This window comes from Macrobrachium rosenbergii, chromosome 54 (genome assembly GCF_040412425.1).
Source record: "Macrobrachium rosenbergii isolate ZJJX-2024 chromosome 54, ASM4041242v1, whole genome shotgun sequence".
NCBI lineage: Eukaryota > Metazoa > Arthropoda > Malacostraca > Decapoda > Palaemonidae > Macrobrachium > Macrobrachium rosenbergii.
Genome location: NC_089794.1, coordinates 46273216 through 46299924, shown reverse-complemented (window position 1 = coordinate 46299924; position 26709 = coordinate 46273216). Strand labels below are relative to the sequence as shown.

At 48.9% G+C, this 26709-nt stretch overlaps 1 long non-coding RNA gene across 1 annotated transcript in view; it reads left to right on the top strand.

Moving 5' to 3' along the window:
* Window positions 1-26709, top strand: part of LOC136835054 (uncharacterized) — a 100533-nt gene that overhangs the window by 59659 nt on the left and 14165 nt on the right. The window contains exon 2 of the long non-coding RNA XR_010851968.1: window positions 7097-7172. This is a non-coding gene — a long non-coding RNA (uncharacterized lncRNA). The remainder of the gene's footprint in view (window positions 1-7096; window positions 7173-26709) is intronic.

Here is a 26709-nt window from a genome sequence, read left to right as displayed (position 1 = left end):
AGGGTTATGCACCTCCAATTATTCCCTTGGTGGCTAACCCTTCGTCCTCATTTCTCTCTCCCAGCAAACTTCCCCTTCTGGCTGCCTCTCCTTCGGGAGAGGACTCCCCTTCATCTTCTTTGCTCGCTTCATCGGGCTTGGAATGATGGGGGCGGGCGGACGATCAGGAACACCTCCTCTCGGGGGTCTCTCCTCGTTCCAGGGGGGAAACATTCCCCCCGGGGAGAGAGGAGGCTCCCTCCTCTAACCCGACTTTTTCTTGCAGCATGGCAGTTGCTCTCCATGCTGAGCAGGCGACTAACGCAGATGCAGCCTGGCATTCCCTGGGTCTGTCTGTCACACCATTGCAGGGTCTCTTGTTGCGCCTGATGGCTGCTCCTGTGGTGACCCATGCTGGTGCTACCTCTGCCACCAGCATTGTGACAATGACAGCCTTTGCCAAGATGCCAGTAACCATCTCGTCTCAAATGGGGACCCAGGTGACTGCTGTACCGGCATCCCAGCAAGCAGTTCCTCTGCCTCCAGGTTTCACCATGGCCCCGTTCTCCTAGGCCAGACCCTCGATGATGGTGACCTCCACTGTGCCCCCTTTGATGGTTCCCACCCCTGCTGCTCCTAGCTTCACTGGCTCCCGGGCTGTCCTGGCTGCTCCACCTGCCTCTGCTATTCTGGTTGTCCCAGTTGCTGCTCCTGGCTTCTCTGGCTCCCGGGCTGTCCTGGCTGCCCCTGTTGACAATGTTCCTACTGCCCGGGTCACTCCCGTGACCCTGGCTACCCAGACTGCTCCTGTGAAGTCTGCTGCTCCCTCCTAGATGGGGACTTGACTGCCATCCTTAAGAAGATGACGAAGAAGTCAAAGAAGAGGCCTTGGAAGGTGTCGTCGTCTTCGTCTTTGTAATCATCTGCTACCTCCTCCCCTTCCGAAGAAGGCTGTCTCTCCCCACCAAGAAATCCCATCCTGGGACTTCTAAGGGGCTGCTTCCCTCCACGGGAAGCAGTGGGATCTCTCGTCAGCTCTTCCTGACCTCCTGAATCGCTCACCCCTGGGTCTAGCATTTCGGGAGCTGTTGTAAACCTCGGTTTGCACACCCGTCGCCGGTCCTAAGAAGTCCTCTTGGAACGCTAGCACTGTGTTGGACACTCGTTTGCGAACTGCACCGAACCCAGGTCTTTAAGAGACTTGGGTATCCTGAACCGGTGTCGGAGAGTCCACTCACCATACTGATTCGGGCACAGGACGAGAGGAAGAGCCAAGACATGCAGGTGTCTTGGCTCTGCCTGCTGGCACTTCTTCCGGTGCCAAGCCAGGTTCCCAGGTTGGTGCTTCAGTCTCTTGGGTCTGAGCATCTGGAGAAACAGAGAGGAGGTCCCCTGTACAGTCTTCTTGCGAAGTTCCAGCCTCAAAGAAGACTGGGACCCATCAAGAGGACAGCACAAGTTCTCGCCAGGCAGCCACACATTAGACTCCACCCAGTCCCTGATCGTGTTTGCACAATCAGCTTGGCTTAGCTCATGCGACTGCTTCTTTCCTCAGGACAGCTCTTCACTGAGGCGAAGGCGCTCTCCTAGACCCAGGTTGCCATCATCACAGAGGATTGATGACTGTTTTCAGCCCACCCCTCCTGCTGGTTCTACCAACAGGCCTGGCAGGGTTGCCCGATCCTCCTCACCTGTCCCCTCAACCTCCTGGGGTTTCCCTGGGAGGTGCGAGTCGGATAGGAGGAACTCTGGAGCGTCCTCTCCCCAGAGTTTGACTACAAAGGCGTACGTTCCTTGCTTGGTTCTCGGATTGACTAGATTGTATGCTCGCGTAGTGCAGGAAGGATCCAAGGGGTCTGTTGAGTTTCTCCCTCCTGCAGGGAGAGTAGATCGGGAGGACCACACCCTTGAAGGACTCGAGGGTCCTCTCCCCCAGGATGTGGACATCCCTGAGATACAGAGGACTTTTGCAGAGATCATTGAGCTGATTCGTCATCACAACCATCATTGGGAAGGGACCACGGCCTTGTCTGTGGATCATCCTTCGCGCCTCGAATCCTTCTGGGTTCCGAAAAAGGAACCCAAGGTTTCAGTGGGGCTGCTGTGGTCCATGCTTGCCAAGGGGGTTCTCGATCAAGTAAATACTGTAATCTTGTTTCTGGGCAGGAGAATTCACTTCGATTGAACCGCTCAGACAAGCTGCTCCCTCCTTCTCTGCCTCGACAGGAGCGCTTTTATAGGCCCTGGTCTCTCACTACAGCACCTTACTTCAGAAGGAATCTCCCTTTCACAGCAAGAAGCGGCAACTCTGGAGGCCACCGCCATGGCGGCTCTCCAGGCAGTCTCCTGGCTGAATCTGTGTTCCTTCACAGTATCCAAAGTGGCTGCTTCCTCGGTTATTGTTCTTGGGGAGGACTCCACTTTCAGGAGGCTGTGCCAGCCTGGAGGTGGAGCCACCTCTTATCTAGCGCATCAGACGGCAAACCTGTGGGCAAACCTGGTGCTAAAGAGAAGGGAAGTTGTCCTTTCTCATTTCGCCAGGTCTGTAGGTCCCAAATCGGCAATGATCCTGCAGAGCAGACCATTGCTGGGTTCTGCCTCTCTCTTCCCTAGAGAGTTGGTAGATGCTGCAGTGGACAAGCATCGAGCCGAAGACAGTGACTGCCTTGTCCATCAGGCAGTGGCCAAGACCTCCGGGTCTTCGCGCTCCACTGTGGCCCAGCCTTCGGGCCAGGCTAGCACTTCCTCGGCCCCCAAGAAGTCCCAGACTTCGAAGGCTGCTCATGGGAACACCCAGCCTTCTTCTTCTGCCAGAAAGGGCATGCAATCGCGTCCCTTTCAGCCCTCTTTCCAGTCCGGAAAAGAGGACAAGGCAAAGAAGAAGGGGAAATGCTAACCAACTCTCCGGTCTGTCTCCTTACCTACATTCCTGGTTCGCCGAAGGATCTCGCACTCAAGCAAAGGTGCAAGCTATGCTGAGCAAGGGCGCTGTGGAAGTCATGTCAGATTAGTCCCCAGGCTTTCACAGCCGTCTCTTTCTTATAGAGAAAGCTTTGGAGGGCTGGAGACCAGTCATAGACCTCTCTCCCCTGAACCAATTCGTTCGCCAGACTCTGTTCCTGTTGGAGACGGCTCACTCCATGCTCGCCTCCATCAGGGAGAACAACTTCATGCTTACAGTGGACCTGAAGGATGTGTATTTCCAAATACCTATCCATCTGTCCTCCAACAAGTACCTTCGCTTTATTCCCGGGGAGACGGTGTCCCAGTTCCAGGCACTCTGTTTCTGGCTCTCGACCACTCCCCAGGTGTTCACGAGTGTTCACCCTTGTGTCAGCTTGGGCCCATTCGCAGGGGATACATCTGTTGAGGTATCTCGACGATTGGCTGGTCCTGGCAAGCTCTCGCTCGCAGTTGCTTCAGGACAGGGATTGGCTCCTGGAGTTTTGCCACGATGTAGGGATTGTAGTAAATCTCGAGAAGTCAGATCTCATCCCCAAGCAGAGGATAAAATACCTGGGCATGCTGATAGATATGGTAGCAGCAAGAGCCTTCCCCTTGGACTCTCGTATCAGCAGGTTCAGGAAGGCAGCACTGTTGTTCCTGTCTCAACAGGAGCAGCCAGCTCGGCAATGGCAAGTCGTTATCGGTCACCTGTCATCGTTGGAGAATCTGGTCCCTCACGGGCGTCTGCGCCTTCGGTCCCTGCGGTGGCAACTGAAGGAGTACTGGTCCCAGTCTCAAGACCCTCAGTCCTTTCTCATCCCTCTCTCAGGGGAGGTGAGAAAGGACCTAGACTGGTGGATGGACAGCAGGAACTTTTTATTAGGAGTATGCCTGCATACTCCCTCTCTGGACATGCTTCTGTTCTCGGACGCATCGACCGAGGGATGGGGCGCACACCTGGAGGAGTTGCTGACTTCGGGAGTGTGGCCCAAGATGACAAGCACCTTCACATCAACAACTTGGAACTCAAGGCAGCCGTCTTGGCTCTCCAAGAGTTTCAGGATTGAGTGGTGGGACATTCCATGGTTTTGATGAGCGACAACACCACAGGGCCTGGTGTTCCTTCCACTTCACCAGTTGACAATGCAGGTGCACAAGTGGGCTGTAGCTCACTTGGCAGAGCTGTCAGCCGGGTACATTCCAAGCAAGAGGAATGTAGTGGCAGACAAGCTCAGCCGACAAAATCAGGTAATAGGGATGGAGTGGTCCCTTCACCCAGACATCGTGGAGAGGTTGTTCGATCTGTGGAGACATCCAGTCATAGATCTGTTTGCCACCCAGCACAACAGGAAACTTCAGGTCATTTGCTCAGTCATGCCGGACCCATGGGCTGCTCCGGAGGGCACATTCCAACACCTGTGGAACAGCCTTGATGTCTACACCTTTCCTCCATTTTGTCTGATTTGCAAGGTGATCAGCCAAGTGTTGATCACCATGAATCTAAGGATGATTCTAGTGGCTCCCAAATGGCCTCAGGCTGTTTGGTATCCTGACCTTCTAGCTCTTGTTTCCGAGGCACTGAGAGAGATCCCTCCCTGGCCCAACCTGCCGTGTCAGCCCCACGTAGAGCAGTACCATCAGGCAGTGCAGTGCCTGTGTCTTCATGGCTCGGTTATCTCCTGCAAGTGAGAGGCTTTTTGCACAGTGCAGCAACAGAGATCGCTGGACACCTCAGGCAGTCCTCTGCAGCAGTATACCAGGGAAAGTGGGCCGTCGTCCGTGGTTGATGTCGTAGACAGGGTCTCTCTCTGGTCGGACCTGCTGTTCAGCAGGCCGCAGACTTCCTCGTCTTTCTTCGCCGAGAGAAGCTTCTCTCCGCTTCAGCCGTAAAAGGCTACAGGGCCACACTCGGCCTAGTCTTGCAGCTGAAAGGAGTAGATATCTCTTCCCCTTCCGAGATTTCTCTACTGTTGAGAAGCTTCAAAAGGTCTTGCCCACCCAGGGATCTCAGGCCCCCTGCTTGGGATGTGACTCTCGTTATAAGGAGCCTGACTTATGCACTGTACGAGCCTTTACGAGAGTCGTCAGACAGGGATCTGACCCACAAGACCATCTTCCTGCTTGCCCTGGCATCGGTGAAGAGTGGGAGAACTTCACGGACTTTCCTTTGATGTTAAACACTCGAGGGGATGGGTATCAGTTACGCTCAATTTCATCCTGGACTTCGTAGTGAAGACTTAGAATCCATCAGTCCCTGACGCTAGGTTCGAGTCCTTCACGATCCCCTCCCTAGAGGACTTTGTAGATAATGACCCAGACAAGATGCTACTTTGTCCTGCTAGTGCTGAGCTCTATCTGAAGAGAACTCGCCATCTCCAGCCTGAGTGTCAACGACTGTTAGCTCTGGCTCAACCAAGAAAGAGGTGTCCAAGAACACGATTTCTTTCTGGCTTCATGAGACGATTAGGAGAGCGTACTCCGCTGCTCGAGAAGACGGCGCTGATACCTTCTGTGCAAGAGGTCACGAAGTCCAGAGCATTGGTCCAACCCTCGCATTTTGGAAGAACCAGTTGGTTCCTCAGGTATTGAAAGAGGGGGTGTGGTCTCAACAGACCACCTTCGCTTCTTTTTTCCTTCGGGACATTGCCCACAAGTCTTGGACACCTTTTCCTTGGGACCTGTGGTGGCTGCTCAACAAGTTGTGTAGCTTATCCAGCTCCTCTAACAGGACAGGGTTGCATCTCGCCTAAGATGTGTGGTTGTGAATGTGAGAATGAGTGTGGGAGTGACTGGCCTCTCCTTCTTCTCTCCATCCTGGCTCTCTTCCGGCAGGCAGAGAGTGGATTCGAGCTGTTACATACTGGATCTGGTGGTCGATGCAGGTAAGCCTGTACTTCGAGCTTCTGTTCTATTTCCTTTCAGAACTGTAGAAGCAAACCCACTCCTTCCTCTAGCAAGGGGAGGAAGGAGATCATGACAATAAGACAAACCCAATACTGGTACCTTACTGTCGCCGACTTTTAAGGTTCATCCTAGCCTATTTTGTATGAAATGACGTCTTCCTCATTCATACGAAAAGGCCCAGAAGTCTGACAATTGATCTTGTGTTTCCTAAAACCTGCTCAATTTTTCAGAGGCAGTTTTCCCTTCCTCACTCTGTTGACCAGGAAGGGAACCCCAGGTGTGGTGAACTCCAGTCAGTTCTAGAGATTCACTCAGATTCCTCCCTCCAACCAATGTCTTCCTAATGTAAAGGACCAATGGTTTGTAAATCGTGTAGGAACAAATCACAGTATTTTAGAGTAAATTGTATTTTTTCTAACTATACAAACCTGAGGTCCTTTACATTACATTTTCATGCCCACCTCATGCCACCCCTCAGTCTGACACCTGGGCCAAAAGGCAAATTGGAATGTTTACATCTGGGGAGGCGGGACTCCTGCTTACTGGACAGTGGATAACTGCCTAACCACCTTGTTTAAAAGTTCAGCGGCCATTTCCAGCTGCGCTGTAAGTAATTCCTAATGTAAAAGACCTCAGGTTTGCATAGTTAGGAAAAATACAATTTACTTTAAAAAATTGTGATTTTAGGAAATTTCATGTTTCACTCACTTAAGCATCACTAGTTTAAACTTTCATTCAGTATTTTATTGTTAACCAGCTGTTAAAGAATGACTAAATATGAGAGCATGAAAATTATATTTCAACACCCAGTCTTGCATTCTGTTACTTTTTGGGCCTCCTTTACAGAGACTTCACTAATGCTCAGTCCATCATTTATCAAGAAATTTGGCTGATGTTGGAGGGACCTTCTGTAAGGTAGAATAACTTCTCAATTCTTGATAAAGCTTGATGTCAGTAGTCATTAAGTTTACACAATGATAAACGGCATTAATTTGAAAATGAGTGATTTTTATGAGACTAATGGATGGCTTATGTAGTATTGCAAACTCTCACTGCTCATGAGCGAAGATGTTTGCTTTTGTTTTTGGCAGTGCTGCAAAGTTATATTGATTGTATGAGACTGAAATAAAATATACATGTAATACCTTTGTCATTATTCACAGTTCTTATACTGTATGTTTGTAGCAATTAATTTCATCTTATATGAACAACAAGGGATGATATAAAAAAAATATGTCTAATCCTCCAATTTTTTTTTTACTTTCAGTTTTGATTGTGATGTTCTTCCACACTAGCTGTTGCTTAACTTCTTTTTGAATACTACCTGAATCCATCAGAAAAAGGTATTATATCCCTTTCTCATTCCCAGTTACTGAATTCCATATATTGCTTTCTGTAGTATTATTGTTAACCACAAAAATATTCTGAAAAGTTTTCAGGTTATTTGCCATACCCCAGCAGAACCATGAATTGTGAATAAAAACAAAAGAATGTTTGTAGCTCACCAATTTTACACCTGCTTATTATAAAGCACTGTTCTTTAGTCAGACTCAACTTCCCTACTCATGTAAGGGTAAAGTCTTTGATGGAATATAAATACTGTAATGTACATAACCCAGGAGATCCATGAATTGTGAATAAAAACAAAAGAACGTTTGTAGCTCAGCAATTTTACACCTGCTTATTATAAAGTACTGTTCTTTAGTCAGACTCAGCTTCTCTATTCATGTAAGGGTAAAGTCTTTGATGGAATATAAGTACTGTACTGTACATAAGAAGTATTGCCCAATTGCAAGCCATTTTGATGTTGGCAGACCATTGGTTTTTGTGAGTTCAGGTTGGATTTGAATGAGTTTTAGCTGTCTTATTTAATTTCATGTGTTCCTGGATTGGTGACATTATTTTTAACAATACTAGATAGTGTGTAGCTTCTTTCACATTAGAAGAATTATTACTGTATTAGGGTATGAATGTGTTAACTTGACACAGAACAAGTTGTTCCTACACAATGTACAAACCAGCAGTATTTACATAAGGAGTGAGCTTCAGTGCAGCTGGAAACAGCCATTTAACTTTTAAACAAGTTGGTTAGGTAGTTGACTACTGTCCGACTGGTGGAAGTCCCGCCTACCCAGACAGTAAGCATTCACTTTGCTTTCGGCCGCCGTGCGATGAAGAGCTGTGTATCTACTCTCTGCCCTGCTTACCATTTCGCTTTGTTTTCTTTCATTCCCAGTGGGATCAGTCTGTGTTTGTTTGTGTTGTATATCTTTTATTGTGTTTGTGTGTTTGTAATAATTGTGTTATGCAAACCCACGAATCATCCAAGCCTGAGCGGATGGGTGGTGCCCAGCATGTCTGCCCAGGCATTGCCACTAGACCATGCACTCATTACCGCTCCTCCGTTGATGTTGACCCTCATGTCCTCTGCACTAGTTGCAGAGGACATGACTGTAACCAAGATTCCATGTGTGAAGAGTGTCGTCTCTAGTCACCTGTGCAATGAGTGAAGTCTTTGCAGAGGAGGAAATACAAGAAGAGGGCTTCCGAATCATCGTCCAGGGGTAATACGTCCCCAATGACACCATTGGTTGTCAACCCCTCTTCCTCTTTCTTTCCCCCTGCGAAGCTTCCATGCCTTGCTGTCACTCCTACAGGAGTGATTTCCCCTTTGGGCATTGGGGGCCTGGTGATCAGGGCGACCTCTGCTTGGTAGTCTCCGTTCACTCAGGAGGGGAGGAATCCTCTTCGGTGCAACAGGAGACTCCCGTCCCTAATCCAACTTTTGCTTCTTCAGGAGAGACCGAGGAACTCCGGGAGACTTGGCTTTCTCTGAGCCTCTCAGGTGTTCTCTCAGTGCAGCACTTGCTGAGTCACCTGAGAACTTCTCTTGCTTCTGTGATGCCCCCAGTGACTCATGCTACCGTAACAGCCACTACTACATCTGTTACAGTGACTGCTATGGCAAGGAAGTCAGTGAGTGTAGTGACTCATACTTCACCTTTAATGACCCCTGTTGTCGGTGACCATACGTCTCTGCACGCCCCTGCTATGGTTTACACTTCAGTAGCCCATCCTTCTGCTGCACCTGCTGCTCCCTCTTCCATCAGGGATCAGCTACTCCTTGCTCTCATGAAGAAGATGTCTTGGAAGAAGTTGAAGAAGAGGAGTCACAAGGTGTCGTCCTCGTTGTCATTTGCTGCCGCCTCCTCACCTTCCTCTTCCAAAGCTCACCAGCAGAGGAAGAAGTCCCATCATGGGGCTTCTAAGGGGCTGCCTCCCTCCATGGGGGAGACAGGGATCTCTCGTTAGCTCTCCCCAGTCTCCGGACTTTGGGCCGTTTCACGGATCTTGCCAAGACCCCATACTTTTGAGCTTCAATTGCACGAGTCTCCAAGACTCGTGTACCTGAAAACACTTGTGGGAAGTTACCTTCCAGAACTAGTGTAGTGCCTACCCCTTCCCATGTCTCTTCGGACACTCAGGATAGAGGAAGCAACTGTTGATTGTCCTGGACACGATTCGGGAGCTTCAAGTGCTCGGACCTCCAAGCAGGACCAAGTCACTCTGGGTACTTGGGTTTCGCTGAAGCCTCAAGTCACCTCTGCCAGTACCAGGGAGTCAGCTCCACGGATAGGTTCAGGCACTACAAGAAAGGTGATCAAGCATGCAGGCGCTTCTCACCCCCTGCCAATGCTCGCCCAAGTACTCGGCCAGGGTCCAGTACAGGGTCCTGTACAGGTGTAGCTGACTCGAGAGTCCAAGCACCTTGGGAAGCTTCGAGGAGGTCCCCCACACAGTCTTCTTCTTCTCATGTGGAAGCCACAGCCTTGAAGAAGACTGGAGCATGTCGTGAGGACAGCCTGAGTTCACACCCGAGAGTACACGATTGCTTTCCCCCAGTCAGCCCTAGTTCAAGTTCCTGTGAACGGGTCTGCTCACCCGATGACAACCTCCGTGTACGTTCTCGTTAGCCCGTGCGCTCTCCTCAGGACAGCACCCTGCCACGTCTGCTTGTGGGGGTATGCTCTCCTAGACCCATGCATCCATCACTACCGTGGGTTGGCGATCGCCCACAGCTTTCCTCTCCTGCCAGGGCTTCAGCCTCCAACAGGATAGGAAAGAGTGCTTGATTCCTCTCACCTTTCCCCTCAATTTCCTGGGGTTATACCGGGAGGTGTGAGTCGGAAAGAAGGGTCTCCCATTTGGATGCCACACCCCAATGCAGCTCCACCACGAAGGCTTACTCTCTGGGTTTGGGCCTCGGATCAACTTGAACGCATACATTAAACCCCCCGTATTCGTGTTCTCACGATTCGCGGACTCACGTATTCACAGATTTCTCTGTGGAACGTATCTGCCCATTATTCGTGGAAAATTCGCCCATTCGCTGTATTTTTCAATGAGAAATATTCACTAATTACTGTATTTTCATATCATTTTCTTGACTAAATGCTTTTTTTGTGATAAAACTATTAAATACTCAGGTATAAGCATTTTAGAGGGTTTTTCTTGTGTTTAAACTATCAAAATAGGCAGTTGTTCCGACACAATATACAAACCCTCGGTCCTTTACATTAGGGAATTGCTTTCAGGCGTAGGCTGGAAACGGCTGTTAAACTCTTGAGCAAGGTGGTTAGGCAGTAACTACCTCCAGGTAGGCGGGGATACCCGCCTGCCCGGATGTAAACATTCCAGTTTGCCTTCGGCCGTCATGCGTTGCTGACGTGTTTTCGTTCTCTCTGCCTGACTGTCGTTAAGCTCTTATTATCCCGGTGGGATCTTTCTGTATTTTTGTTTATATATACATGTGTTTGATATTTGTTAATACAAACCCACGATTTGTGATAACCTTGCCTAAGCCGTCGTTCCCTGCCTGTGTCTTGGGTTTGATGGCCAAGGGCATAACTGGAGTAGTGTAACCAAGTGGTAATGCTTCTCTCCAGCGGCCCTTTACGTAAATACTGAAGGAGCCCCTGTACTTTCGGAGATATAGTTTGGGACGCAATATCTTCACTCCCCTACATCCATTGGGACGTAAGAGTTAGTTCCCTTCTTGGGCTTCCACCCTCCATGTGTAAGGGGCATCACTAATTTCTTCCTACTTATGCTGAGTGTTACTCGCCGCCTGCGTTTAGAGATTTGCGGGCCGAGTGGGAGGTTACGGGCGTCGTCGATAAGTTCCGCTTCCACAGCGCCCTTGGTGGCCTCCCCTCCGTCCTTTTTTCTCTTCCCGTAGGTTCTTCCTTCTCCCCTTTGTAGATCTCTCTCCTTCGCCCTCTTCGCTTGCTCGGCTAGAGTACCTCCTCCCGCTGCGTAGGGCTGTTCCCCTTGTAGCGGGAGGAGCCTCCCTCTACTAATCATCTTTGTTTTTCTTTCAGGTTGACAGTGAGCATCGCAGACACAGCAGTAGTAGGCTGGATATATCAAGAATATCTTGCATGAAGCAGTCCCGACATTCATTCAGTGTTGCTTCGGGATCGACCACAATACCTGATTAGATGACATATTTCCACGTCGGGATCGCTGTGACTCTGTTCCCGCCAATGTAGATTGATCGCTGTCATTGCTGGTTTTCATGTATGCTGTTGCAATGCTTCCTGCATATCTGTGGTCCATCTGCTCCTGCTGTTCCCTGTGTTATGCTCTTGTCAACTCGACGACAGTCTGTGGGGCTGCTCCCTGGTCTCCTGCCGCAGCCGCCCTGATCGCTCCTGTCGCTGCTAGTGACTTTCAAATGACATTCTGTCCGTTGCAGTAGCTCCTGCCTTCCGAACCGCTAACGTGGCTCCTGCATCGGATGTCCTGATCGTGCCCACTTCTTCTCCTAGTGATCGTGCCGGGGCCGCCTCCGTTGTGTTCCTGCCAGCTGCCCTGGAGGTTACGATGTCTGCCATCCTGTAGAAGATGTTGGCGTGAAAGGAAGGAAGTCGCCTTGTGGAAGTGACGTTCCTGGCCGTTGCATAGCTCCTGCTCTCCGAACCTTTGCCGTAGCTCCTGCATCAGCTGTCCTGATCATTCCTGCCACTTCTGGCGGTCGTGCCCGGGGCCGCTTCCGTGCGTTCCTGCCAGCTGTCCCAGAGGTTACGATGTCCGCCCTCCTGTAGAAGATGTCGGCGTGAAGATGTAGGAAGTCGTCCTGTTGAGGTGATGTTCCTGGCCGTTGCAGTAGATCCTGCCTTCCGAATTGCTGCCGTAGCTCCTGCATCAGCTGTCCCGATCATGCTTCTCCTGGTGGTGGTGTCCTGGCTGCGTCCGTTGTGTTCCTGCCGGACTACCCTGGAGGTTACGATGTTTCGTGTCCACCATCCTGTAGAAGATGTCGGAGTGGAGGTGAAGGAAGCCATCCTTTGGAAGTAGCCGCTGTCTTCTTCATCTTATCTTCGATTTCGTCTTTTGCTGCGTCTTCCCTTCCTCTCCCGAGATCCAAGAGGGTCCCGAGAATCGGACAGACCTCCATCGGCCGAAGGAAAGGAATGCTGCTTCTTCCCCTTGATGCCCTTGGGCGTCTAGGGACTGCCTCCTTCCGAGGAGGCAGTGGGTCTCTCGTTGGCTCTTCCCGACCTTCGGGTTAGGAAACCGATTCGCATAGCCCTGGGTTTTGTGTTTCGGAAGCCGTGGGCGCGCAGACCTCAGTTTGCGATCCTGTTCCCGAGTCTTAGAGGTTCCGCCTCTAAGATGGGGGCTGCATCGGATGTTCATTCGCGAGCCGCTTCGAGTGCTCGAGATTCTATGGAATATCGAGTATCCCGATCTGGTCTTGAGAGATTTTCCTGGGACCAGTTCGGGAGCAGTGTGAGAGAAAGGGCCGAGGCACCCAGGTGTCTTGGCTCCTCTTCCTGCCAGCACCGCAAGCGCTCCCCAAGTGTTTGCCAGTGCTCGGTCGGGTTCCCAGCCTGGTGTCTCGATCCTCTCGGTTCAAACACCAGAAGAAGCAGGAAAGAGATTCACCTTGGGAGTCCTGCGGGACTTCTAAGGGACTGACTCTCTTCCGGGAGACAAGTTTCTCTCGTTGACCGATTCGCATTCTCCTGTGGGATCTTGCGTTTCGGGGGCCGTGAGAGCGCAGCCTCTCGAGGCCACGCCCTCGTTGCCAGTCTTGGAAGTCTGCGTCTAAGACTGGTTCTGTGCTTGGCTCTTTCGATCTATTAGGAAACAAAGCAGCCGCTCCCGATTTTCGGAAGTCTCGTGGGTAGCTCGCATTCTATGAATCACGAGCGCTCTCCTTACGAGAGGCACAGGACGAGAGAAAGTGCCGAGACACCCAGGTGTCTGGTTGCCGGGACACCCAGGTGTCTCGATACTGCCCGCCAGCTGCTTCGGTTGCTCGGCCGGGCTTCGTTCTTGTGTCTCGAACTTTAGGGTTCGAGCATGCAAGATAGCAGACACAGAATTCCCCTTTGAACCTTCTTCTCGAGGGGCCTCGGCCTCGAAGGAGTTTAGAGTTCGGGAAACTAGCAATTGTTCACAGCAGACGAGTCCGGCCTGCCCAGTTATGATTGTGTTCGCGCAGTTGGCTCGGCTCGGCCCCTGGTCGCACTTACGAGACTGACTCAGCTTGCCAGACTGGCTCGGCTCGGCTCGGCTCAACTCGACTCGGCTCGGTTTGCCAGACTGGCTCGGCTCGGCTCGGCTCGGCTCCCCCCGCCTGCCTCCCAGTCCTCCACATACCGACCAGCTGGATCGCGTTCGCATGATCGGCTCGGCACGGCTCAGCCCTACTCGGATTTTCCGATTCGGGTTCTCGGCTATGTTCGAGTGAACTTTTTTGCTCTTCCCAGGAAAGCGCTTTGCCACGGCACAAGTGCTCTTCTTTCACCGTGTGGCAGTAATCTCCTTCGGTTGATTATCGCTCACGGTCCGCCTCTCCTGCTTATCATACTGGCAGGACAGGTAGGGATACTCTTTTCTCCTCACCTGTTCTCTTCTCCTCTCGGTTGTTCCGAGAGGCGCGAGACGGACAGAGAGAGCTCCGACGAAATTTTCTTTCAGAGTTCGGCTGCCTGGCGTGCTTTGGGTATCGGTCCCCCGATTCTCTCGTACTATAACCAGGTAGCCGAGGAGGGTTTCATGGGATCTGTCAAGGTCTCCTCCAAGGGAGAGGTACAGGAGTTTCACGCGCCGGAAACAGCGAGGTCTTCCTCTTCAAGTGACGATCGCCCCGTGTTCTCGGGAACTTCGCGCTGACGATCGGCGCGAGATCCCCGGGACAGGACCGCTGCTCCCCAATGAATAACCTTCATCAATCGCAACCCTTGCAGTTTCCGAGGGCGAGAGTGTCGGGGACCGCCGCGGTCCTGGCTTCCGAGCGTTCTCGACCTGATGAATTCTTTTCTTCGAAGGAGTTAATTCAGGTTGAGACACTGCTTCCACCCCTGCCTCGACAGAATATGAATTCTTCTTGCCTCGGAGGGTCTTGCCGACTGCAGTTTTTGGGCAATTCTGGTGCTAAGAAGAAGGACTTTGTCCCACCGGATCTCCGGTTTCATAAGTCCCGAGTTGGCTCGACCCTTGGGAACGAACCTTTACTTGGTTCTGCCTTTCTTTTTCAGAGATTTGCCAGATACTGCGGTAATCAAGGTTCCCACCAGGGCACTGACTTATCCTTTGGACAATGGCCAAGAACTTTGGGTCTTAGTCATCTCAACTCGACCTTGAGTTCAAGCCAGCCCCCCTCAACTCCTTAGCTAAGAAGTCCTAGGCTTCAGAAGAAGATTGCAACTGCTGATGCCTGGACGAAATGATACTTATCGAGTCTCTGGAACTGGCAGCGACATTGCCGAGACCTGGGAATGGATTCCTTCAGGAGAAGTATCTATTTCCCTTAGGTCTCGGCAATTCTTTCCATCGAACTTTCATCCCACCACCTCTCCCGTGCTCCCGATTCGGGAAATGCCAGCCGGCTAGAGCTAATTGCCTCGGTACCCTGTCATCTTGCAGAAGCTTCCCCATGGTTGAAAATGGAAGTCTGCTTCCTTTTCCCCATTCTTTCTTCTTCGATGTATGAGGAAAGAGCTAGGCTAATGCTTGATTGAAGGAACCTTCGAATATACTTGCATATTCCCCTCACATCTTGTGTCTACTTACGGATTCACAGATTGAGGAATAGGCGCCCACCGGTAAGACCTTGTCTTGAATTTGTGTGACCCAGACGATTAGTACCTTCCGTCACTGTCCTAGGCTCAGGGCAGCCTTTTGGCCGTCCGAGAACTCAGGATGGGTTTTGCGGCACTCACTGGTTTCGTTGAACAACAAAACCACAGTAGTGGCATTTGTCGACAAACAGGAGGCAATCGTTTTTTCCTCCTGTTTCATCTTGACATTTGAAGGTACTTGAGTGTTGTTCTATTGCACACTCGACAGCTCAATTAACCAGATGCATTCCTGGTGGGGATGTATTGGTAGGCAAGCCTGGCCTCGGGTTTGAGTGATCGGGACAGAACATGCTGCTCACTCTTTCTTCACGAAGATTCATGCAGAGACTGTTGGACTGAGAAATCCCTACCGTCCTTCTGTTGCCTCCCTGCACACAAGTCGGTAGTGTTTTCTCCCCTCATACCAGACCAGGGGCCGCTCTGTTGAGGCATGCTGTCTTTTGGTGAAAACTTGATAGCGACGTTTTTTCCCTCCGTATTTGTCCGTTTCGCTAGGGGTTCACGAACATTGCTCACCCCGAGTTACAGACAAATACTTGAAGATTTCGCCTTCATCCGACCTGATTGCCAAGGCATCGAGAAGAATTCCGCTTGACCCATCCTCCTGTGCAGCTACACAAGAAGCAGTTCTTCAGACAGTACATCCCTGTGTGTTCAGGACTGGGAGACTTTCCAGCTTTCCTTGCAAGCACAGGCTTTCTCGCCGAGCGGCAACGGATATAGTTGGATATCCCCTGAAGTCCTCTGCAACACTGTCCCAGGGACTGGATCCGTCTTCGCTGGTGGTGTCGTTGTCAGAACTTCTTGGGTCAGTCGCTCGTCAAGTCTGGACTTCCTCGTCTTCTCCGCCGAGGGCTGCTTCTCTCCCTTTCATTTGTGAAGAACGTAGGCCCTTGCGACCTAGTCTTCTATCTGAAGTAGCCTTCGTCTCCTCAGTCGAGAGTTAGCTACGGACGAGAAGCTTCTTCAGTCATGCTCTCCCAGGGAACTGTTTCCTGGGTGGCATGCGACTCGTTTAGGGTTCCTGTCCGTGCTCTGCACTCGCCCTACGAGAGTCGTCGGATAGAGATATGCCCTCTTAGGTCCATCTCTCATCTTACCCTGGCCTTGGCGTAGAAGATGGAAGAACAGGGATGGGGATCATACCTCGACTCCTTCTCGGATGTCGTAGGTGGACTCCGAATCCATTGGCATCGACTGTCAGGTTCGAGTCCTTCTTGTTCCCCTCCTCCTTGGACTTTGTATCGATGATCCAGATCATTCGTTAATTTGTCCTATTGGGAGCTGTGGTACTTTCCAAAGGTTCGACATTTCCTAACCTGGATGTCGTCAACGTTTTCGCTAGTACTGTCTCTCCCAAGGAAGAAGTGTCTTAGACACATCTTCCTCCTGACTTCGTGAAGTGATCAAAGGAGGTACTTGGCAGCTGACGACGACGATACCGGTACCTTTCACCCGAGAGCTCACGAAGTCGATGGCTTGGTCCATCCCTCGCATTCCTGAAGAATATGTCAGTACCACAGGTGCTGAAGGTGGGTGTGTGGTCCCAACAGACTACCTTCACCTCCTACTACCTCTGGGATGTTGCACACAAGTCCTTGGACACTTTTTCCTTGGGTCCTGTGGTGGCTGCTCAACAAGTTGTGTAGCTTATCCAGCTCCCCTAACGGGACAGGTTGCATCTCGCCTATGTTGTACGGTTGTGATTGGGAGAATGAATGTTGAGTGACTGGCGTCTCTTCTTTCTCCCCATCCTGGCTCTCTTCCCACAGGCAGGGAGCGGACATGCCGTTACAAGCTGGACCAGGCGATCAAGGCAGATAAGCACATAACGGGAGCTCCCGTTCTATTTCCATTCAGGTTAATAGAAGCAACCCCACTCCTTCCTCTTGCAAGGGGAGGAAGGAGACCATGACTATGAGACAAACCCAATGCTTGTATTTGCCTTATTGTCATCCGACGTCAAATTCTTCCTAGCCTACTTTGCATGAACTGACGTTTCCTCTTTCATGCAAAGGGACCCAGAAGTCTGACAACTGATCCTGCGTTTCTTACAACCCGATCTTTTGTCAGAGGCAGTTTTTCCCTTCCTCGCTCTCACAACCAGGAAGGGAAGACAAGGTGGTGAACTCCAGTCAGTTCAGAGAGACTTTATCAGATTCCTCCCTCCAGTCAGTGAGTCTCCTAATGTAAAGGACCGAGGGTTTGTATATTGTGTCGGAACAAATAACAATTTTTAAAAGTAAATTGTATTTTTCCTAACTATACAAACCCGAGGTCCTTTACACTTTATGCCCACCTCATGCCACCCCTCAATCTGTACCTGGGCCAAATGGCAAACTGGAATGTTTACATCCGGGCAGGCGGGTATCCCTGCCTACCTGGAGGTAGTTACTGCCTAACCACCTTGCTCAAGAGTTTAATGGCCGTTTCCAGCCTACGCCTGAAAGCAATTCCCTAATGTAAAGGACCTCGGGTTTGTTTAGTTAGGAAAAATACAATTTACTTTTAAAAATTGTTATTTCTAAGTGTTTTTAGAGGGTTTTAAGTCGGTACACATCCCCCACGAATACAGGGGTTTTACTGTACCCAAGTAGTCGAGAAGGGATCTGGAGGTTCTGCTGAGGTTCTTCCTCGTGCAGGGAGAGTAGATCAGGAGGACCTTTTCCTGGAAGGACCCGAGGGTCCTCTTTCCCAGGACTCGGACACCCCTGAGATAAAAAGGACATTTGCAGGATCTTTGCGCTGATCCGTCAGCACGTTCTCGGGGAAGGGGCCATGGCCTCATCCCTGGATCGTCCATTGCGTCTCGAGCCTTTTGGAGACCGAAGAAGGAACCCAAAGCTTCAGTGGGCTTGCCTTGTAGGGGCTTTTCTATTGGACACAATTGGTGCAGAATGATGGGAATGGATTCAGAGGTTAAAGAAAACTCTTCTTCTCCTATCCTAATTTATTAACCATAATATTAGTGGGCCAAAGACCTTCAAACAGAACCTTATCCTAATTTTATTTACATTGGCCACAGTTTACCAATTAACATCTTTCAATACTTAACTTATTTCCCACTTACCACTAAAGTTTACCAAAACAATCCTCCTATACTTAACGTAGCCTAACTTAATACTATCCATAGTCAAAATATTATCAACAAATAATCCAACTCCGGAGTATATCCCATTCAAGTTCCTTATCTTTCTCAGCACTTCATCCCAGAATAATCCAAGATAACCACAAAAGTCAACACAGTTTTGGGGATCACTACGGAGTTTATTCCAGCTATGACACCCAAGCTGAGGGCAGAAATTACTTTGGAACTTCTTCATGCAGTCTTTTCCTACACGAAAGGCCTTCTCTCCTTCCAAACGAGAATCAGATCTCATTCACAATAAAATCAGCCAACAGATATTAAAGCACTTTCTCTAACCCTGATCCCATTTAGGACAGTCACTGTCTTAAGTAACTGACATAATAACTTTCACTCTGTGGAACTTGAAAATGGTTTGGTCTCACCAACTGTTCAATTGCTTTGGTAGTTGCCAATGTCCATTTTCTATCCCAGGTAAAGCTTCTTCCAGTTCAGGTGAAGGGAAGCCAGTTACTCTACCCTATCACACTCAAGCAGACTGCAAATAAAAGAAAAACATAAAAACATACATCAGACATTCATAATAAAAACAAAATAAATATAAATAAAACATCACAACAAAAAAACAAAACAGTCAATTCACACAAATCATCTTTCATCATACAAACCCAAACTTAACCTACCACACTCCCCATTACTAAAATAAAGGAAATCTTGTTTCCTTTTCTTCAAAATCCCTTTCTTACCACCCATTCATACTCCTGAACTGGACCTTGAGTTTGGGTCCATGGCCCCTAATGCACCACCTCTTCTTCACTCACTTCCACTGCAACCACACTAGATTCACCTAGCCTTGGTCTCAGACTACTTACACCAAGCTCATTCAAACTCTGGAGACTTACGACGGCTCTGACCTCACTCACACCTGACATGGCTCCTATCATCACTTCCATACTCTCATTTATTTCTTCCACACTCTGCCTCAAGCTATCCAAAACTCCTCCACTTACACTCTCCAGCACTGCTAACTCTCACTCACACACTCACTCTTTCAACACTTTCGCTCAAAGGAAACTCACACACACTATACGTAGTCTTCCTCACGACTTGGCATTGTTTCCAGTTCACCCAACTCTTGCATATCCTTGTCCACATTCCTTGTACTCACCAAGTTCACTCCTTCCACATCACAGTCAAATCCTTCAAAATCAATTACACCCTCATTCTCATTACCACCCAACAACACCGCAAGGGTATTCTCACTTTTCATGCCTACTGGCTTCTCAAACCCCTCAAAATCAAACAGCCCATCTCGGGTACTCTCTGCAAACAACTCGGTAACTGCACCGTTAACTCTTTTTACACCTTCTTTTAGGCTTTCTCTTATGTTCCACCAACACTAGCTGTTTATCTCCCCAGTTCATATCTTCTTCTATTTCTTCACTTTCCTTTTCCCATTCCTCTCTTAATAACTTTCTAATGGGATGCTCTATTATGTATTTAGGTGGTTCTCTCCATCTTCTCAGCTGATTATAATGCACTCGTATTACCCTTATATTTCCTTCCTCATTCCTGTCTTCAAGCACATAACTCAATCCATTAGACCAAACTGTTTTCACTACATATGGACATTCATACTTCTCACGCATCTTACTCGCTGTTAATCTTCCCTTCTCAACAACTTCCTTCAACACCCTATCACCCACTCTGGAACTCTCAAACCTTTCATTTGCCTGCTTCCACACATCCCGCTCATCTTCATTCAGATCCAACCTTGCTCTCCATACCTCTCGTAATTCATTACATACTCACTTGGAGGTATGCCAGTGCTTTTATGTACTGACTCATTGTACATCGCTACCACTCTTCCTAACAACAAATCCCATTCATTCCCTCTATCAGTCAACATCTCACTCAGAGTCCTTATGGTTCATTCCGCCAACCCATTCGCACTCGACATGTATGGAATTGTTACTATATGCTCGATACCCTTTTCTATCAACATTTGCTCAAACGGTCTACCAACAAACTCTGGCTGAGTATCACTCAACATTCTTGCCGGCTTTCTCACACACAGGCAACAAGACCATACTGACCACTCTTGCAACATTCTCACTAGTTTTTCTTTGCTTTGCAAACTTACTCTTATGACTTACAAACAATGACAAACTTACTCTTCTTTCATACTAAAACAGGTGACTTCTCTGATACTTTCATAATTCTTCACAATGACTGCCACATCCGTCAAATCTTCTCCATCCATCTTTCATGCACTCTCAACTTAAACTTCAAAATACACTAAGATGCCTTCACTACTCAGCACAAATCTCATCATCAAACTGCAAAAAACACCACCATTTACTCAATTTACTCAACAAGGCCATCTTCTTCCAGGTACTCCCTCTCTAACACACCTCCTCAACTTACTCACCACGAAACACTTCCCCTGCATCTCCTCAGTGTCCTCCGTTGTCAACTATTCATTCTCACTCTTGTCCAACTCCACTACAACCTCCTTCTCACTCAGACTCCTATCAATCATTCCCACAAACCTGGCCATATTCACCGCCTCACTTTGAATCTTCCCTATTACAACCTCGTCTTTCAACAGAGCTCTTGTCCCAATGTCCACTACCAATCCATTCTTCCTTAAGAAATCTATCCCAAACAGGAAACAACATGGCATCTGCTCATCTCCCAGTACTACAAAACAAGCTTCCACCTCAAATTCTCCCAACCTTACCTTCAACCTCACTTCCTCCCATCCAACCGATCTTCCTGCTATACCTCTTATTGACACATTCACCACTCTCCTTTTAACGTTCCAATTCATTCTCTCAACATCCCTAATCACACGTGCGTTCACCAACAATATTTGTGCTCCAGTGTCAACCAAACCACAATACTGTCCTCCACTGACATCTACTCCCACAACCATTGCATTTGCTCTCCTGTGTACACACATACACCTGTCTCTTCCAACACACATACACCTGTCTCTTCCACTAATCAAACACCCTTCATTTACTTCCTTACTAGAGGGCTCACCACGGTAAACCCCCTTCACCCTTAGTTTCCCTGAGGTTGGGATTTGGTACGGCAGACTTCCTTCATGTGACCCTCCATTCCACATCCTTTACACTTACTCCGAGGGTTCCTACATGTTCTGGCAAAATGCCCATTCATTCCACAGTTTTCACAACGACTTCGATTTACTCCTAATCTTCTTCCACTCTGGCAGTCTCTCACTTGATGCCTCATCTTTCCACAGCCGAAACACTTCAACTCTTTTGCTTGCGGGCAATCCCTCAACACATGCCCTTCCTTTCCACAGCTGAAACACTTGCCATTGGCCCATCTGCAATCCGCTTTCACATGACCAGACCTTCCACACCTGAAACACCCCTTACTACTACTACTCACTCCCATCTCCCTCTCCCTCATAATACTACTACTCACTCCCATCTCCCTCTCCCTCATATTCCCATTCACTCTACCCACACTTCCATTCCTAAACCTCTCTCGGCTTCTGCTCGAGCTCCTTTTCCCGTTACTCCCCACATTCACTTGCACATTCTTTCTTCCTCTTTCTGTCCGGTCTTTCCTACATTCCTCCAACAAGGCTTGCATCACACTTAGCATCACACTTAGCTCCTCACTCACTAAAGCGTCCTTATATCTCCTCCCATTTACCACCTCAGACCCAGCATACATTTCCTTTGGTTCAATCTCATCTGCTCTCATATCTTCTAAGATCTCTAAAACATCCTCCCATTCTAAGCACTGTCCTGACCACCGCTTCCAGTCTTTTTCCTTCTCATTTAAAATTACCGTAATCTTCCCAGGGATAGTGGCCAAGAGCTTCTGCATGAGGTGTTTGTTTTCCTCAATTTCTTCCTCTCCATACTTCCTTCCGGCCAATGCTTCCAGCCTATGAGCATACAAGCCCACTTCCTCTCCAGCCTTCATCTTGGCCTCCTCAAACCTATCATCCTTCTTGTACACAACACTTCCTTTCACTCTCTTCATCTGCTTAATCACTGTAGCCTTTACAGACTCATACCCTGGTTCACCCTCACACATACTCCTATAGCACATCTTCAACCGCCCATCCAAGAACTCTCCCAGCCGCTTCATCCACACACTTTCATTGTCCCCATACTTTTGCCTACAATACTTCTCATACTCATCAAGAAACTCATACGTCTCTTCCCTTCCCGATGTTAAACTTCTCAATCCAGGGAACCTCCCTCAGGAACATCGTTTGGTCTCTTTCTCTTTTGCCTCACTCAGACCTTCACTATTACTACTACTACTGCTACTACCACTTTCATTCTTCTTCTGCTCCTCAACTTCTGAGCCCGAACTTTACCTCAAAATCTGGGAACTCCATTCCTCTTTCCTCACACCTCTCCCCTTGCATGTTTTCTTCTTCCCTCTCTCTTCTTTTCTTACTACTGTCTTCCCTATCACTTTCATCCACCTCCATCACACTGCCCTCATCAAAGGCAAGTCCTCCCTTACTCTTACTTAACAACTCTTTCCCTTTCTTAGGGGTTTTCTCCTCTGCTTCTTTTGCCTCAGCACCTTCACTTCCCTTCCCAACACCGGGCTCAGTCCTAGCCATTTCAGTCATCTTCTTCTCCATCGCCTCCATTCTAGCAACCAAATTACTTTCTTTTACCTGGGCTTCCTCCAACTTATCCTGCATGCTGACCATCATGCACATCAGCCTATCCAACATCTGCGTCCAACGCTGCTCCCCTTCACCTGACCCAACACCTAAACCTGCTCCCTCTGCCATCTCCAATTATGCTTCTCACTCTTACTTTAATATCAGAGGGCCCCATGTTGGGTGCCAAACTATTATGCAGGGCTTTTCTATTTGACACAATTGATGCAGAATGATGGGAACAGATTCAGAGGTTAAAGAAAACTCTTCTTCTCCTATCCTAATTTATTAACCTTAATATTACAGTGGGCCGAAGACCTTCAAACAGAACTATCCTAATTTTATTTACATTTGCCACAATTTAGCAATTATCATCTTTGAATACTTAACCAAACTTATTTCCTACTTGCCACTAAAATTTACCAAAACAATCCTCCTATATTAACTTAGCCTAACTTAATACTATCAATAGTCAAAATATTATCAACAAATAATCCAACTCTGAGTACAGTATATCCCATTCAAGTTCCTTATCTTTCTCAGCACTTCATCTCAGAATAATCCAAGATAACCACAAAAGTCAACACACAATTTTGGGGATCACTACAGAGTTTATTCCAGCTATGACATTCAAGCTAAGGACAGAAATTACTTTGGAATTTCTTCATGCAGTCTTTTCCTACACAAAAGGCCTTCTCTCCTTCCAAACGAGAATCTGAGATTTCATTCACCATAAAATCAGCCAACAGATATTAAAACACTTTCTCTAACCCCGATCCCATTTAGGACAGTCACTGTCTTAAGTAACTGACATAATGACTTTCACTTTGCGGAACTTGAAAATGGTACGGTCTCATCAACTGTTCGACTGCTTTGGTAGCTGCCAATGTCCATTTCCTATCCCAGGTAAAGCTTCTTCTGGTTCAGGTGAAGGGAAGCCAATTACTCTAACCTATCAAACTCAAGCAAACTGCAAATAAAAAGGAAAAAAAAAACTTGAAAACATACATCAGACATTCATAACAAAAACACAAAATAAACCTAAATAAAAACATCACAACAACAAAAACAAAACCATCAGTTCACACAAATCATCTTTCATCATGCAAACCCAAACTTAGCCTACCACACCATGGTCCATGCTTACTGAGGGGTTTTTGGAACAGGTGAACACTCTGGTCTCTGGGCAGGAGAGTTTGCTTCGTTCCAACTGTTCAGATGAGCTACTTCCTCCACCTCTGCAACGATCAAAGCACCACTACATGCCCTCGGAGGGGTCTCTGCCGACGAAACAGGTTGACCCGGACTTGGTCCGTTTAGGTCCGGCTCTCTCACTGCAGCAGCTTGGTGGGGAGGGTATCACTCTCACGCAGCAAGCCTGGAATCTACTGCCATGGCAGCATTCCAGGCAGTCTCTTGGTGGGACCAGTGGTCTTTCAGTGTCCAAGGTTGCCACCTCCCCGGGTTCCATAGCTCCAGGGGAGGATTCCACCTTCGGGAGACTGTGCCAGTCTGGAGGTAGGACAATTACCTACCTGGCCCACCAGATGATGAACCTGTGGGCAAATTTTGCTATAGAAGAGAAGGGATGCTGTCCTTACTCAGATATCCAAGTTCGTGGGCCCTGAATCGGCATTGACCCTACGGAATGGACCTCTGCTGGGTTCTGCCTCTCTCTTCCTTAGAAAGCAGGTAGATGCTACATTGAATAAGTGCCTTGTTGAAGATAATGTCTGTCTTGTTCACCAGGCAGGCAAAGACCTCTGGGCCTTCTCGTGCCACTGCGGCCTGACCTTCGGGTCAGGCTAGCACTTCCTCTGCCCATAAGAAGTCCCAGGCTTCACAGGATGCCCGGGTAAAACCCAGCCTTCTTCTGCCCCTGCCAAGAAGGGTGCACAGCCACGACCCTTTCAACCCTCTTTCCAATTTGGAAAAGGGGCAAGGGAAAGAAGAAGAGAGGAGGATGCTAGGGGCGCCATTCCCTTCCACATGCTGCCATTGGTGGGGTGGGTGGGTGCCTGTCGAGCCATTGGGCAACATGGCAGCAATATGGAGCTGAGACCTGGGTAGTGGATGTCCTTCAAGAGGGCTATCTACTTCCCTTTGAGTCTCAGCCACCCCTCACCACAATCTGGTCCATCTCCAAACATACATTACCGGATTACAGGACTTCACCCTTTGGGCGGAGGTAGAAGTGATGCTGAAGAAAGGTGCTGTGGAAGTCGTGACAGATTGCTCCCCGGGCTTTTACAGCCGCATTTCTTGCGTAGAGAAAGCAACGGGGGTTGGAGACCGGTCATAGACCTCTCTTCCTTGAACCAATTCATTCGCCAGACTCGGTTCATGATGGAAATGATATGTTCAGTGCTCACAGCCATCAAGGATCCGACTTCATGCTTATGGTGGACCTGAAGGATGCATATTTTCAAATAACCTTCCATCTGTCCTCTCACATCACAAGTATCTATGCTTTATCCTCAGGGAGATGGTATTCCAGTTCAGGGTACTCTGCTTTGGGCTCTCAGTTGTTCCCCAGGTGTTCACATGAGTGTTCACCTTTGTGCCAGCTTGGGCCCATTCGCACAGGATACATTTGTTGAGGTATGTCAATGATTGGCTAGTCCTAGTGAGCTCTCAATTACAGTGGCTCCAGGACAGGGATTGACTCCTCAAGTTTTGCCACAACCTGGGGTTGTGGTAAATATCAAGAAGTCCAATCACACCCAAGCAGAGGATAAAGTACCTGGACATGCTGACAGATACGGCAGCGATGAGAGTCTTCCCCTCAGACTTGCAATCAGCAGGTTTAGGGAAGCAGCACAGTTGTTCCTATCTCGACAGGAGCAACCAGGTTGGCAATGACAAGTCGTCCTCAGCCACATGTCGTCCTTGGGGAAACTGGTCCCTCATGAGCAGCTTCACCTTCATTTCTCTCCAGTGGAGAATGAAGGAGTTCTGGTTTCCGGGTTGGGACTCTCCCTCCTTTCCCATTCCTCTCTCGGAGGAAGTGAGACAGGAGTTAGCCTGGTGCCTAGGCAACAGGAACCTTGTAATAGGAGTGTATCTGCACTCCCCCTCCTGAGATGCTTCTGTTCTCAGATGCTTCGACCGAGGGATGAGGCGCAAATCAGGAGGAGTTGCTGGTTTTAGGTGTGTGGAGCCAAAATGACAAGCACCTTCACATCAATATCCTGGAGCTCAAGGCAGACTTCCTGGCTCTCCAAGAGTTTCAGGATCAAGTGATGGGACATTTGGTGGTGTTGATGAGTGACAACACCACAGTAGTGGTGTATGTCAACAAGCAGGGGGGCCCTTGTGTCTCTTCCACTACACTTGTTGACAGTGCTAGAGCACGAGTAGGCAGTAGCACACTCAATAGAGCTGCCAGCCAGATACATTCCAGGCAAGGGAATGTAGTGGCAGACAACCTCAATTGTCAGGGTCATGTGATAGGGACAGAGTGGTCCCATCAAACAGACATCTCAGAAAGGTTGTTCGATTTGTGTGGTCTTCCATCTGTTTGCCACCTGGCACAACAGAAAACTTCAATTGTTCTGTTCAGTAGTGCCAGACCTTTGGGCCGCTGCAGAGGATGCCTTCCAACACCCATGGGACAACCTGAACATGTACACCTTTCCTCTGTTTTGTTTGATTTACAGGGTGACCAACAGGATAATGTTCACCCGGAATCTCAGAATGACCCTGGTGGCTTCCAAGTGACCACATGCCATTTGGTATTCAGACCTGCTAGCTCTGCTTTCCAAGGCACCTAGAGATTATCCCCCTGGCACAACCTTGTATGTCAACCACATAGAACAGTACCACCAGTCAGTGGAGTCCCTGCCTCTTCAAGGCTGGAGACTATCCAGCATCTCTTGCGAGCGAGAGGTTTTTCTCACAAAACAGCGACAGAGATGTCTGGATACCTTCGCCAATCCTCTGGAGTGGTGTACCAGGGGAAATGGGCC